A 13812-nucleotide genomic window follows, 5' to 3' on the forward strand; every position below is an offset into this window, starting at 1 on the left:
TGCCAGCACTGCCATGCCACCCACAAGCACAGAAGAAAGCCCAGAAAACAAAGCTGGCTTTATCCAAACCAGGAGCAGCCACAGCAGAAAGCTGCAGGTATCACAACTACAGCAGCTGATTCCAAGGAACACAGACTAACAGGAGAACAGCCACAGAACAGCTATTACTTGAAGCATGGGCTACCAGAAAGACTAGACACAGCAGGATCTTCTCCTCCTGCAAGAGTGAGAGCTGGCAGCTGTTTTCTTCATCACCCCTGAGTCAGATGTCATGGGATGGAAGATTAAAAGGACATCTCCACTCCACTTTCAGTCTTAGGGATTTCAGGTGGAGGCAAGTGATCAGGTTTATCTGAGCCAAATATCTCACAGCTAATTGGAAACATGAAACACGTCCAGTAATTACCATCTCTTAAAAACTGAAGCATTTCAAAGGCATAAAAAGCAGACTTATGACTGTGTGCATGACACATTTGACATAACAACACAGTGATCAGAAGTACTAAATAATTTTAGATAACAAAATCAACACCATACCCTTACACACACTCCTTCCTTCAGCTGCACACAAGTATACTTCAATTCTGACTTTGATCAAAGTCAGTAAAATTGCAGGAGTTTTGCTTCCTCAGATCCCCAAGTACTGTTAACAGAAGCAACAGGAAGCTTCATCTTAAGACACTGAAAATATTTGTTTATAGTTTCCAGATTCCCTTTAGCTCTGAAAGCTTCCATGAACAGACACAGAAAACTTTGTTTGCTGTTGCAGTTTCATCACCACTATGTCAAAAATGCACCAGTCCTGCCATATAGCTACAAGTAATAGGGCACTTTCACAGAAGACTAAATAACTGAGAGATAATTTGAAATAAGAGACTCCTTAGAAAACCAAAACCCAAACCAGAAAAGCCCCATGAAGATAATATGTTTGCTATAATATCAAATGGTACAACTGCCTACTAGATTCCAGAAGCAGATGATAACACTGGTTGCCATCTAAGTTACCACACTTCTATTTCTTGCCTTTTTCATGTTTATGAGTCAAACACTTACTTGTGCTTTTAATCTTATTCAACTGAAAACTAAAACTGAAAAATACTAAAGAGGATAGAGTTCTTTAGTAAAACTGGCATCTTTACTATTGAGAGGTATTTTTTTATGTTTTACAGACATAAATAAATTGCCCATAGCACACTTGAGGAATAACCAAATGAATTTTAAGAGTGCAGTTTGTAGTGAAGCTGACTGCATTTTAAAAATTATCCCAAAGAAAAACTACACACCTGTGATAAATCCAGTCAGTGAGATCATCCCTTTTTGACAGCTCACAGAGAAGGCAGTGCTCTGAGGAGGGTTATGCACTGGCACTGATCTGACCGTGATACATTTGGGCAAAGCCTGACAGCCTTGCCTGGCAATGTAGATAAAGCAGTGGCTCTGGCTGGCATGGAGACACCCAGCACTGGCTGCTTGCAAGGCACATTTTTCACGTCTGCAGAGCTCATTCATCAGCCCTGACACACCTTGCAAAGCCAGGCACAGCACACACGAGCTTTGCATGCACAGTAAACACAGCTGGATCTGTTTATTACAGCAAGTAATACAATAACATAACCCACTGGATGGAGGGCCTCAAAGAGATGTTACCTTTTACAGAACAAACCATTTATACTGGCATCAAGATATCTCAGGGGGTCAGCAGTGACAAGACTCTGTGAACACAAATATTTCTCATCCATGAGAAGTGTTCCTGAAAACATGCCACAGTGTTTGCTTCAAGAATAGCAACTGCAAAGCAGTGATGGATGCAAGCAAAACTCAACAATGTCAGCTACGTATAATCCTCATGTTTCATCAGAGCATTACTTTAAAATATCCATGAATTTGACACTCATGACCAGTATTTTTGATTCACTGCAACTCAAAGGTAGAACCACATTTCCAGAAACTTTAAACATCCATAGAGGACAAGAAGGCTTAGAGACCACTGTTCCTGTTTTAATTCCAGATAAAGTAAACCTAAGTAGTTACTTTCCTAATGAAAGAAGTTCACATCATTAGAGTTTAAAAACTGAGAAAGATATACAAATGAGTCACACCAAATACGAACAAAACATCAATTATCATTACAGGTTCTAAAAGAAGCTGCTTACTAAGACTCCCAAAGTGAATTTATGGGCTCTCTGTGCCAATTTCTCCCCTCCTGCCTTCTCCAGGAAGGAAAAGGAAGATGGAGTTTCAGCACTGAAAACAGAAGGCATCAATATTGTGTGACTGGAAGTAGAAAAAGCTCTGCTTCACCCTGTTTCTCAAAAGGCAGGTACAGCAAATAAAAACTACATTTGCGCTCCTAAAGAACACAACCACATTCCTAAGGAAGAAACAATACTAAGAATAAACAATACTCTTGTCTCTGCCCAACAAGAAAATTTAACAATAATTTTGAAATAAGAACTAAAACACTCTCTAACCAAAGGAAGCTTTCTGAAGAGTTACATACAGTCTTAACAATTCAAACGAGAACTAAAATATTATTTCACTATTGTTTTAAAAAGAAAGTACTGTATATAAAACTGTATTTTATATTTTGCCCTAGGGAGAAAGAAAGAATTACTGAAGACTTCCTTTCCCTTTATGCACACTTCCTCCTCCTCAAACAAAAAAAAAAAAAGAAGGAAAAAAGCCACTACTAAAGAAAATATCAACATGCACAAGACGTTACTGGAAACATTTGATTAATGATAGCACAAACAGTATCAATTAATCAAAATGGAGAAAAGCCAAAGCAACACCAAAATATCAGATGAAAGACTGCATTCCAAAACTGAACTGTAACTATTCCCTCTAACCTGTATCCTTTCCCAGCCGTCTCTCTTTCCACAGCACACATAGTCCAGGAAACAGGAGAACTTGTTCAGGAGTGCTCTCCCTGCTCTGGTGGAAGCATGTGAAACCAGTCCTGTGCTTTATACCAGCTGCAAACACAACTGCATAAATAATAATTTAAAACTGTTTTGCCCAATAGCATGGCTCTGCTCCTGACTGTAAACTGATATGATACATCCAGCCAACCAACATGCAATGCTTTCAGCATTACTCTTCAGAACCCTGAGCACTGCAGCAGGGCAGGGAGGGGATGATTCCTTACTGTGATTATTTTCATCTCATCCATTATTTAATATGCTTGTTTATGCTACTATTGCTGTCACAAAAGTAAAGAGTAGTAGTTACAAGAGTACAGAATATAGTTTCCTGTGCCTGGAAGACAATAGAGGGTTAAGCAACAAAAGTATTGAGAGGCATTACACAGTTCTACCTAGTAAAAATTGTGAATTATTAATAAAATTATAAATAATCTTAGAATTATCTTTTAAGACATTAAAAAAATAGAAGCAAGCAATCCTTGAAATCTGAGGATACTGATCACTTTTGGAAAATCAAATACCCAAGTTACAGAAGAAATCACTCACATCTAAGAGCAATAGTCAGGACACTTTCCCTCTCTATTTGCGCAAATTCTTTGGTTTTGATATATTTAGGCTGACAACTTTGCCCAAATAATTAGGGAATGACGTTTTCAGGTCACTTTTACAGTCCCAAAAGGCAGAAAAGCAAAGAGATTATAAAATACAGCCTCATCAAGCCCCTGTAAAACACAGATACAGAACTTTCCCAAGTCTCTGCAGAGACACAGCACAGACACCAAAAAACTTCATATCTGGAATATGAAATATGCTATCTAGAAAGAAACACAGCTCTCTACACTTTTAACTTTCAGCCTGCAAGCTGCACAAGCACTCTACAACAATGTCTCTTACTCAATAATTCCAAAAACATGATATATAAACCACTGGATTCCAGCAGCCCACAGCAAATAGTGCATTTCTTTTATTGCTTAAGACCAAGACATCAGTTTTAGTGACTCGAAAGTTTGCCGAGGCTAGCAGGTAATTTAAGACACCAAGGATAACAGAGAGTCCATGGAAGCACAAAGACCCTTCTGAGATTAACTGGACAATAAAAACAGCAAACAAAATTAAACAGAGGTAAACACAAACACATCTATCTCTCCAGAGAAAGCAACCTCAGCTTCAAACATAAATGTGCTCTCAGTGTATCAATACTGCTCAGCAAGACTACAGCATTCTGATTCACAGCTTCATTTAACTATCAGTACAGTGTTTGGAACAAGGAAAAGAAAAAAAAAGCAAAGCAATTCCAGAAATTATTAAAAAAAAGAAAAAGATAATGAACCATAAAACACAAATATCCCACTCAACAAATCAATTTTTTGCCCATCTACCCACAGTTTAATTGTTATGTGCAGTTTTTTTCTCAACCTCAAAAAAAAAAAAATATTTTTTTTACAGACCTTAAAATGATCAAGCAAGGGGTAAAACTAAGTACAAAGGTATATAATAACTCCCATAAGACATCTCACAGAGAACATGACAAAAGCCTATCAAATTTGGAGTGGCATAGAGAAGGCAGACTAGGAGTGGCTGTTAATCATCTCTTCCAGTACTGAAACTAAAGACCAGCAAATTAATTTCGAGCCAGGTTCTAAATTTAAAAAGTGAGCTGTATTTTTAATGTATATTGTGTGAGGACATGGGAGACTTTCCTAACCCCTCTGAGCCAAAACTAACTTCAAGGTGGGAGAGCAGTCAGGGTAGGAGGGAAGACTCTGGGTTTGGTTTTCTCCTAAGGCATCTGCCCACAGCTGCAGGTGGGAAGGAGCTCCAGGTGGGCTGGAGCCCTGTGCCAGTGTGGGCAGTGTCTGCTTATGCTCCTGTGCTGCAAGGAAAATAAACAACTGTGCACTGCAGTTCAATACAGATGGAGTACCCAGGGCTGCACGGAGTCATTTCGAGAAAAGACCTTTCTATTACTTTCTGTCTTAAAAATTCTGAAGAGCCTTTACATTTTTCCATTACAAGTTGTGGAATTATAAAAAAGGAATTCTGCATTTAAGTTGTGCTATCCATCCACTGTTTTCAAGCTGCATTTGCTATTGCTACTTCTCTTTCAAAGAGAAGGGAGGAAAGACCAGAGCTTTGGGCAAGAATTGGCTGTTGCACACCTCAATTTCTCTACTCCTTCTTTGGAGAAAACTTCAGAGCTGTAGCTGCTGCAAGCGATGTGTAACCGTTGCAATACTTAACATTCCAGACAAGTGACAGGAATATTTACAGAACTCCTGAACTCACAAACTGTGCTCTAAAGGCCTTTTCATAACAAAATTTAATTATGTAGCCTTGTTTTCAAGCTCCTATTTCAAACAACTGCTATTTCAAACCACTGCCAAGGAAAGAAAAAAATAACTGTTCATCAACTAGCATGGAGAAACTGTTCAACAGGGAAGGGCAACACTGTCCATAATTTGGTCTCAGCATGAGCTTCTACACTGACTGCAGCTTCAGAAGACTTTTTAAAATTATATCTTAGAAAAACAGACCAGGGATATCCATACCTTATTGGTATCCATCGTTGAGCTGATTACAAAACATTCTATATCAGCTCAGTACCCTTAACGTACCCATTAACTACAGCTGCTCCCAGTCCAGATCAAAATATCATCCACATTACTATTAAGTAGGGTTTGTTTCCTTGGTGTTGAAGATACATAATTTGGTTACATTGTCATTTTTCACTCCTTTTGGTATATTTCACAGGTGCATCCAAATGTTAAACCATACACTAAGAAATGAGGCAGCATATACCTGTTTCCTGCGTAGCTATTACACTTCTATGTCAGATTTTACATGCTTGAACAAACAGCAGACAAGTCAACATTCCCTGGAAAACCCTTGGGTTAGTATTCTGATAAAACAGAGCTAACTCCTACATTGACACTTATTTTCCAGGAAAATAAAAAAATTAACACACATTTTCCCAGCCAAACGACTGGTCAGCTTTAAGCGTAAACCCCAGTAATCTAAAACATGATACCTGATCAGTTAACTCCATTAATTGGAAGTGCTCTTACCTGTTACTCCAAGCATGCTCTAAAGCAAGCGTTACTCCAAAAATCAACAATCTGTCAGTTACAAAGGTGTATTTAGTGTCCCATAACCTTAAGCATATACTGTATTCTTCACACAACAAAGTCCACTGGTAGAATGCTTACAGTGTTGTGATTCCTACAGCCATGAGTCCTACTGACAAAGACACACATGGAAATTCCCCTGGCACTGCCTGGCAGTACTTTCAAAACCAGTCCTGTTAATTTTAAAACCAGGGGTGTTGGTAGAACAGCACAACAAAAGGTGTAGGACCAACACTACAGCTTCCTTCCCTTTCAAACTGACTGGCTCAGCATCCAACATTTCACTGCAATGCTCTCTCTCCAGCACAGCTGTTCCCAGAAGTGCTGCCTCAAGCAGATGATCATTGGTGACTGCCTCCCTTTGGTCCATTTTAAATGTTGTCAACTGAACTCAGGTATCAACAACTGCAGCAAAGGCTTCTGCTGCATCAAGTTCCCAGGGAGGAATAAGGCAGGCAACAGCCAGGAAGGGACATCACAGGAAGGGGACAGAGAAAAGACATGCCAAGAGCCATTTCAGGAAGCAGACCAGTGGCTCCCAGCCCACGTGTGCTACAGGTAAAACCTGTAAGAGAAGTGATTAACTTTGACTTGGTCTCATGCTCACCCAAAACACTCCACCAGATCTCCAGTTCATGCAAAACCCAAACACTCCAAGTCCCGATACCAGGATGGGTATGATGATAGATCTGTTCTTACCAGCAGCTGATTAAGGACTCACAGCTTAATCTCAGCATGAGATTTCTCAGCTTGAGGACTTTCTATTGCCTGGACATCTGGAACTGGGAGGTGACTGGGTGCTCGCCATGTCCACTTCACCACCAACCTGGTCTGACAACATTCTTGAAGGCATTGCAACAAGAAAGTCCCAGAGAACAGAAGAAGCAATAAAGAGATGCATCACCTGAGGACCTTCCCAGGCCCCAGGTGCTTACAGCTCTGGGATTCCCAAGCCCAGAAGGACCATCCTGGTCTCAGATGCACCAAGCAAATGGCCTGAATGGGAATAGCTCATGCACCAGACAATTGTACTAAGGCTGGGGGAGGGAAGTGCCTGCTGGGGATTGCTTAATTAAGTCAGGAAAATAACTTAATTGTACCTTGCCACCTAAAGAGGCAGTCCCACCCCTTCCTCAGTTCTCTCCCTTCTCTCCATTCGAGAGATCACAGCTCATTTTTGATGAGTTGGTCTTTCAGACAGATCAGGACTGATCTGACTCACCTTGTAATTGCTAGATACTATGCAAAGGAAGCAGCGGGACTGGGAACAAGAAGGAAGTCTCATCCTTTCACAGATGGTGTAGCCCCAAATTTGTTTTAATTCAGTTTCAGGCTATTGGCTCCTCAGCAACAGCCCTGCTTTAAATGAACCTCTTACTGCCCCCCACCAAACCACCAGCACTCTCCAAGCCATGCTCATCCTGGGCACAGATGAGCCGTGGTATTTTTACACTATCACCACGTCACAAAACAGGGCACTGAGGAGTCTGAAGCCTGGCCATCTACAGATTTCAATCCTGTGCAGTGGACCACATCTTTCCTCACCTTCAAGACCTGTCAACAGCACACTCATTACATAGTTTAAAGGCTTCAGGCTTGGCAGACAGAGCAGAGACAGAGCCAAATGCAAATCCTTCTTAACTACTCTGGTATCACTAAGGGAGGAGCAGTTGCTGGCCCCGGCATGGAAGCTCAAGGACATAAATTTGAGTCATATGGAAGAAACGTCCTTGCAACAGGATGGAGAGGTTCCCATCTACTGGTAATTTTTTACTTCCCCAGGGAAAAGACTGGGGAAGACTATTTCTCTTCCAAATTTTATTCCAAGCCTTACAGAAAAGGGTGAATCACCAGCCAGTTTATGGAGCTGCTGTTCCCTGGGACAGTTTGGTTGCTGGAGCAATGCAGGATTCTACATGGGACAAAGCCTGGGAAAGCACTAAAAGCCTGTCACAGCATCCCTAGCTGATGTAGCTGCTGATGTGCTGATATCCTCATGGAATGCCAAGTGCACTTTCCACTGTAAAACACTTTTAAGGTGTTTCTTTGAAAAGCTCCTGGATCTCCACATTTCCTGGCAAGCCTTTGATATGTGACTGAAGGCCTCAGAATAGTTTTTCCTCCAGAAAAATGCAGTCTTTCTGTTAAAAAAGGCTATACTGAAGTCTTTTTCTTTTCTTTCAAATATCCTTTATATTACAACACTAGTGTCCATAACTGATAGATTTAATTTTCTTCTGTAGATAGACACTATTTACTTTTTACAGGTGTGTATATCATAAAGATTTTCAGGAAACTGTCAAAAAGTTTTTGTAACAAGAATTTGTATGATTTCATGTTTTTAACACAGCAAATGTAGTTCTGAATATGAAACAAAGTAGACTGAAATTTTATCTATACCCCTTAAAATGTCTTTACTATTTTTCCAGAGTTTTCACAAACAGAATTTACATTGTTTACTGTAATATCTATCCCAGTGAATTATCAAAACCTTTGGAGAACAGCATGATGGCACCTTTAAACTTTTCCAAATTCACAAGTACACCCATGCTGCAGGTTGAGGAAACCTTCTCCTGTAGTTTTGTATAAAACTAGAAAGAACAGCAACAGTAATGGGGGAAAAGTTTATGTCACAAAATTTTCATTTTAACACGTTAATTCTTGATGACCTCAGTATAGTTCAATCCAATGATATTGCCACATTCAAGGGTGCATGTCATATCTACAAATCCCATCAAATCAAGAATAATTTGATGACAACTACCAACAATGTATTTAAGAAGTTCATAATTTCCAAAAGAGACATTAATTGTCCATCTCATGTAAGCAAGTGCAGATACAAAGTAGCTTTGCATTATTCTGTCACTGAAAGAAGGTTCTCTTTTGTTGTCACAGAAAGAAATAAAGACAAAACTAAAACTTCAAGTGTACACAGTTACTAAGATTTGTGGAAGGAATCATGTCTACAAAAGTAGCTTTATTTTTCCTTTTCTCTTCCAAAAAAGCCTATACTCCTTCAGGGACTTGAAGGAAATATTTGCTATTAACCATTTAAAGTGCTGCTCACTTGCTAGGGAAGAGCAAATTGAAACAGGCAAGACCATTGTCTGAAAAGACACCACACAGCAAATGCTACTTTAAATGCACACCCATTATCAACCCTCCAATGTCATTTACTTGGCTAAATAAAACAAAATTTTAGTTCAGTATAATCTGGCAACTCAGTAAAAAGCAAAAAAAAAAAAAAAATTAAAAACCCTAGCAAAAAAAAAAAAATTAAAATCCTAAGGCTAAACAGAGAAAGTCAAGCTTTAGCAGATCATTTTTATAAACTTGCCCATGTCACTTAAGACCTCCATACAGGGACAGCCAACACTCTAGCAGTGAAATATACTGAAGTATTTCAACGCTGGAATACTCTCCAGCACCAACCCTCACACAGTGGGGAAATTCTGCAGCCGAAGCTTCAAGAAGGCTCCATCTGCCAAAACCACTGTGTGCTTTTAATGAAGAACAGCCACAGAAATGCATTAAGAAGAACACAAAGTTTCAGGGAGTGGTAAGAACGGCAGCACCCTGGTCATGCTTCCCACCCACCTCTGCAGATCCCACAGAAAGTCACTACTCACTGCAAATACCTGTGCAGAGCATGGATCCCACACTGGCCAAATGACCAAAGTCAAGGAAATGCTCTTAGCATCCAAAATATACAAATACTTTCAGACTGATGTCATGAAATACATCACTCGAGTACTTCATCTCTACCTTAACTCTTTTTTACTATTATTTAAATACTACATGTTGGGTGCTCAGTTTATTTTCCTGAATAAATCTGCATATCTAACAATTAGTTGCAGCCAGTCATCACCTTGGCTCCATTCTGGCACACAGTGATGGAAAATAAAATTTATGCAAGATTTATCTTTCAAAAATATTAAACCAAGTTTTGAAGTAAAAACTTGTTCTTTGCTCTCCTGAAATTTTGCTTTAGTGGCTTTAGAACCATTTAATATGCAACAAGTGACTTGTTCTATTTTTTTTTTTTTTGGTACTGAAACCTCATGGATTGAAACGCTTCATAGAAAAATAGAAAAGTCTCCTTTCACCTAACTTCAGAATTTATCGTTGTATTATTCTTCCCTGCAATTTGGGAAGCCACTAGTTCTGCCACTGATTTGCAACACAGTGTCAGTTCTTTGCAAAACTGAAGTACCCCAAGAAGATGAGGATCAAAAGTTGTACGTTTGATGAAGATCAAAAGTCGTAGTGGCTTGTAGGTGTAGGAGAGTAAAATCTTCTTTCCCAAAGAAAACCATGCACATATGTGTGAAAACTCTGCTAATAAATTATTTATGTTTAAAGATAGAATCCTGTGATTACTTCCAGGCTGCACTACTAAGTGCTCCAAATGGTGGCTTCTCTGATCATTTCAGTTGGAATAAGCTCAAAAGAAATAAGTAATAGGTTCCTTGTAACTAGTCATGTAAGGCTACCATTATGTACATAAATCAGCTTCCAACACTTGCTCTTTCTCCCTTTTTCAGTATAAAGATGAAAAGTAAGACTAAATAGGGTGATTTTTAAGCCAGGAAATACAAGCCTAACATTTCTTATGCTGTTTTCCCAATGAGCAAGAGTGATTCAGTCCCATTAATAGCATTAGACACTGCTAGGACTGGATCCTTGTTGGCAAGACAGGCTCCAACATCACAAGGTCAAAAAAGAGCTTCTGAATTACATTAGTGAAAACTCTCCTAAGGAGTTTCCATAGCCTCCACCTACTGAGAATCTATTTTCCTTTCATACCAATAGTAATGCAAAAATGGCACAAATTTGACTTCAAAATGATACTTCTAAGTATACATCTATCAGTACATAAAATGTTGACTGTACATCTGATTTATTTTGCACAATTAAATCTTTGCAGCATAAAAATATCTATCCCAACATGTGCTAAAGGCAGAAACTTCTAAAACTCAAGAAGTTTTAGACCTGGCATTTGCCACTTTTAAATGATGTCCAGGTATGGCTCAGGAAAATGCCAGCTGGCCCAAGCAAGCCATGCCAATGCCCATGCTGACAATGATGTGGCCAAGCACATGCCAGACTTCAGCCCAACACCCAAATTTGATTTGCTGCTATGGACACACTCTCCATTGAGGGAAACCTTAGCTCCAGCCTGATGCAGAAGACACCTTTGGTAGATGCCTGGAAGGCCACAGAGATCACACCAGCCTAGAGCACAAAGTGAAATTAAAAACACCCCAGAGCTGCAAATCACAATAGAAGGTAACAGTCCATGACACCTGGAAATCCCTGCACAGAGGTTTTCCCACTGTGATGTTCCACCTTCATCAGACTTTCATATAATAAATTCTCCACCCTCTCAAAGAGAGAAGACAGATCTTTACTGATGATCACACTAAATGCATGTCAACAATTAGCTTGAAAAGATAAAATAACTGGGAAAATGTGGGCTGCATTATCTAGACAGCCCTTTATTTGACAGAAATAGAAAAATATGTTAAAAATATATGAGATGTTTTATTTCCAATTATCGTATTCAAAAAAAGAAAGAAAAAGACATGTATCTTCAGCCATACAAAAACATTTGAGAAATCATGGGTTTTTTTCCTTACTTCACCTAGCTTACCAGCCTGGAATCTGGTTTTTCCATTACCTGAAAGTGAAGTGGCAGTGTTACAAGAAACATGAGACTACTCCCGTCTCAGTTTCCCAGTTTTAATCTCGGACTATTTACAATGACCTTCTCTTTTCATTTTTGTTAGCAACTACCTAACAACACTCAACTAAGCTGGAGACAGAGAAGAAACTGCTTCTCTTCTGAGCTACTACAGCACTACATTGTGACCCACAGGGTAAAAAGCAGCCAGTGGCTTTAATTTGCCCATCTTTCAGCAGCCAAAGTCCACACTATTAATGAAGCAGGAAGCAACTCCAGAAGGTTTATGTTTGCTTTTGGGGTGAGCAGAGCTTGCACAGACTATGCCCTTCAACAGAACCCACAGCCCCTTAGAGCTTTTTTCACACAGCAGAACCACTTACATGACACATTTTCTGCTACAAGAGAACTGTGTTTTCCAGATCCCAGCACAGACAGACACTTCATGCGATCACAGATGCTGCTGTGGCAGCATCAGCACAGCACTGCATTGTTTTTCTCTCTAAAGACACAGCGTACAGAACCTCTCAGAACAGGCTGGTGACCGGTTTTGGCCCAGCCATAGGAACCTGCCTTCCTACATCACTAGTAATACCAGGTCATGACAGACTTGGAAGCTAAAATAGTGAGGCACAGGATGGCAGACAGCAAGCAGAAATCTGCAACTCAGAGGCTCTTTAAGCTCTGAAAAGGCAGAAAAACCGCGCTCCAGAGAAGCATGAGAGCAGAATCCAGACAAAGGTGCTGCCGAACACACCAAAACCCAGCTAGAAAGCTGCAGAACGCGGGCACTCCGCGTTTCTCCTCAGGGAGCTCCCCACGCACCCACCACCCCTCTCGCAGGCAGCAGCCAGCAGCGCGCAGCGAACGGTTCCGCCGCGGATGCAGACGCGTGCAGCCCGCGCCTCCCCGGCAGCCGGGGCCGGGGGCTCCGCTCCCGCCGCCTGCCCCGCGGGGCCGCCGCGGCACGGCCGGCGGGGAGGCCGCGGCAGGCCGGGCGGAGGGTGCCGCGGGCGGCCCCTGAGGCGCGGGGGACCCGCGGCGGGCGCGGGGCGGTGTCACGGCCGGGGGTGACAGCGCGGCCCCGCGGGGGGAGGCGGTGAGGAGGGGCCGAGCCCGGGGCTTCCCGCGGCCGCAGGACACAGGCCCTGCCGGAGCCTGCGCACCCGCGGGAGACCCCCCGGCGGGCGGGCGGGGGTCGGGGCCGGGCTGTGCCCGCCGGCGCTCGGCGCTTACCGGGGCAGCCGCCGCCTCCTTCCCGCTGCTTCGCAGCCCCGGCTCCGGGGGCGCCGCGCGGGCCGGGCCGGCGGGAGGGGGGGCGCGGAGGGGCGCGCGCACGGCGGGGACCCCTCCGCCCGCCTCCGCCCCGCCCCCTGGCGGCACCGCGCACGCGCCCGGGGGCCGTGAGGGGGGGAAAGGGCGGGGCGCGGGCGGCGCGTGCGCGGGGCGGCCCCGCCCTCAGGGCGGCCCCTCCCTCACGGCGGGGCCGCTCCGCGCCCGGGCGCCCGAATCGCGGCGTACCGGCTTCAGCCTGGGGGGAGGCGGCTCTGAGGTGGTGGAGCCCAAGCCGTCACCCAACATCACCGGGTCATCTAGAAGGTGGCCGTGAGCTGAGCGCCACGTTCAGTTTTTCCTTAAACACCTCCCGGCACGGTGACTCCATCACCTCCCAGGGCAACCCGTTCCGATGTCCTGGCAACCCTTCTGTGGAGAAATTCCCCCTCATGTCCGACCTGACCCTCCCCTGGCGCAGCTTGAGGCCTTTCCTCTCATCCTACCCCTCGCTGCCGGGAGCAGACCCCGTCCCCTCACGGCCATCCTCTGTCAGGAGTTGTGGAGGGACAGACGGACCCCCGAGCCTCCTTCTCTCCAGGCCGAACCCCTCAGCTCCCTCAGCCGCCCCTCATCACGCTGCCGCTCCAGACCCTTCCCCAGCTCCGTTGCTGAGGCTGGGAGGGCGGCAAGAGCCCCGGCCCAGGGCCCACATCTGGGACTGCGGAAAATATCAATTATTTTGTGGAGGTTTTGGGGCCGGGGAATAAGCATGCATATTTGAAGCTCTGGCAGCAAGCACACAAGG

General features: G+C 43.1%; 1 protein-coding gene across 1 annotated transcript in view; it reads right to left on the minus strand.

The window, feature by feature from the left end:
- Positions 1 to 13053, minus strand: part of SPECC1L (sperm antigen with calponin homology and coiled-coil domains 1 like) — a 62882-nt gene extending 49829 nt beyond the window's left edge. Inside the window, exon 1 of the mRNA XM_021549942.2 lies at positions 12969 to 13053. The gene's annotated coding sequence lies outside the window, so the exon portion shown is untranslated. The remainder of the gene's footprint in view (positions 1 to 12968) is intronic.
- Between the last annotated feature and the right edge of the window lie 759 nt (positions 13054 to 13812).

This window comes from Lonchura striata, chromosome 18, assembly GCF_046129695.1.
Source record: "Lonchura striata isolate bLonStr1 chromosome 18, bLonStr1.mat, whole genome shotgun sequence".
Taxonomy (NCBI): Eukaryota; Metazoa; Chordata; class Aves; order Passeriformes; family Estrildidae; genus Lonchura; species Lonchura striata.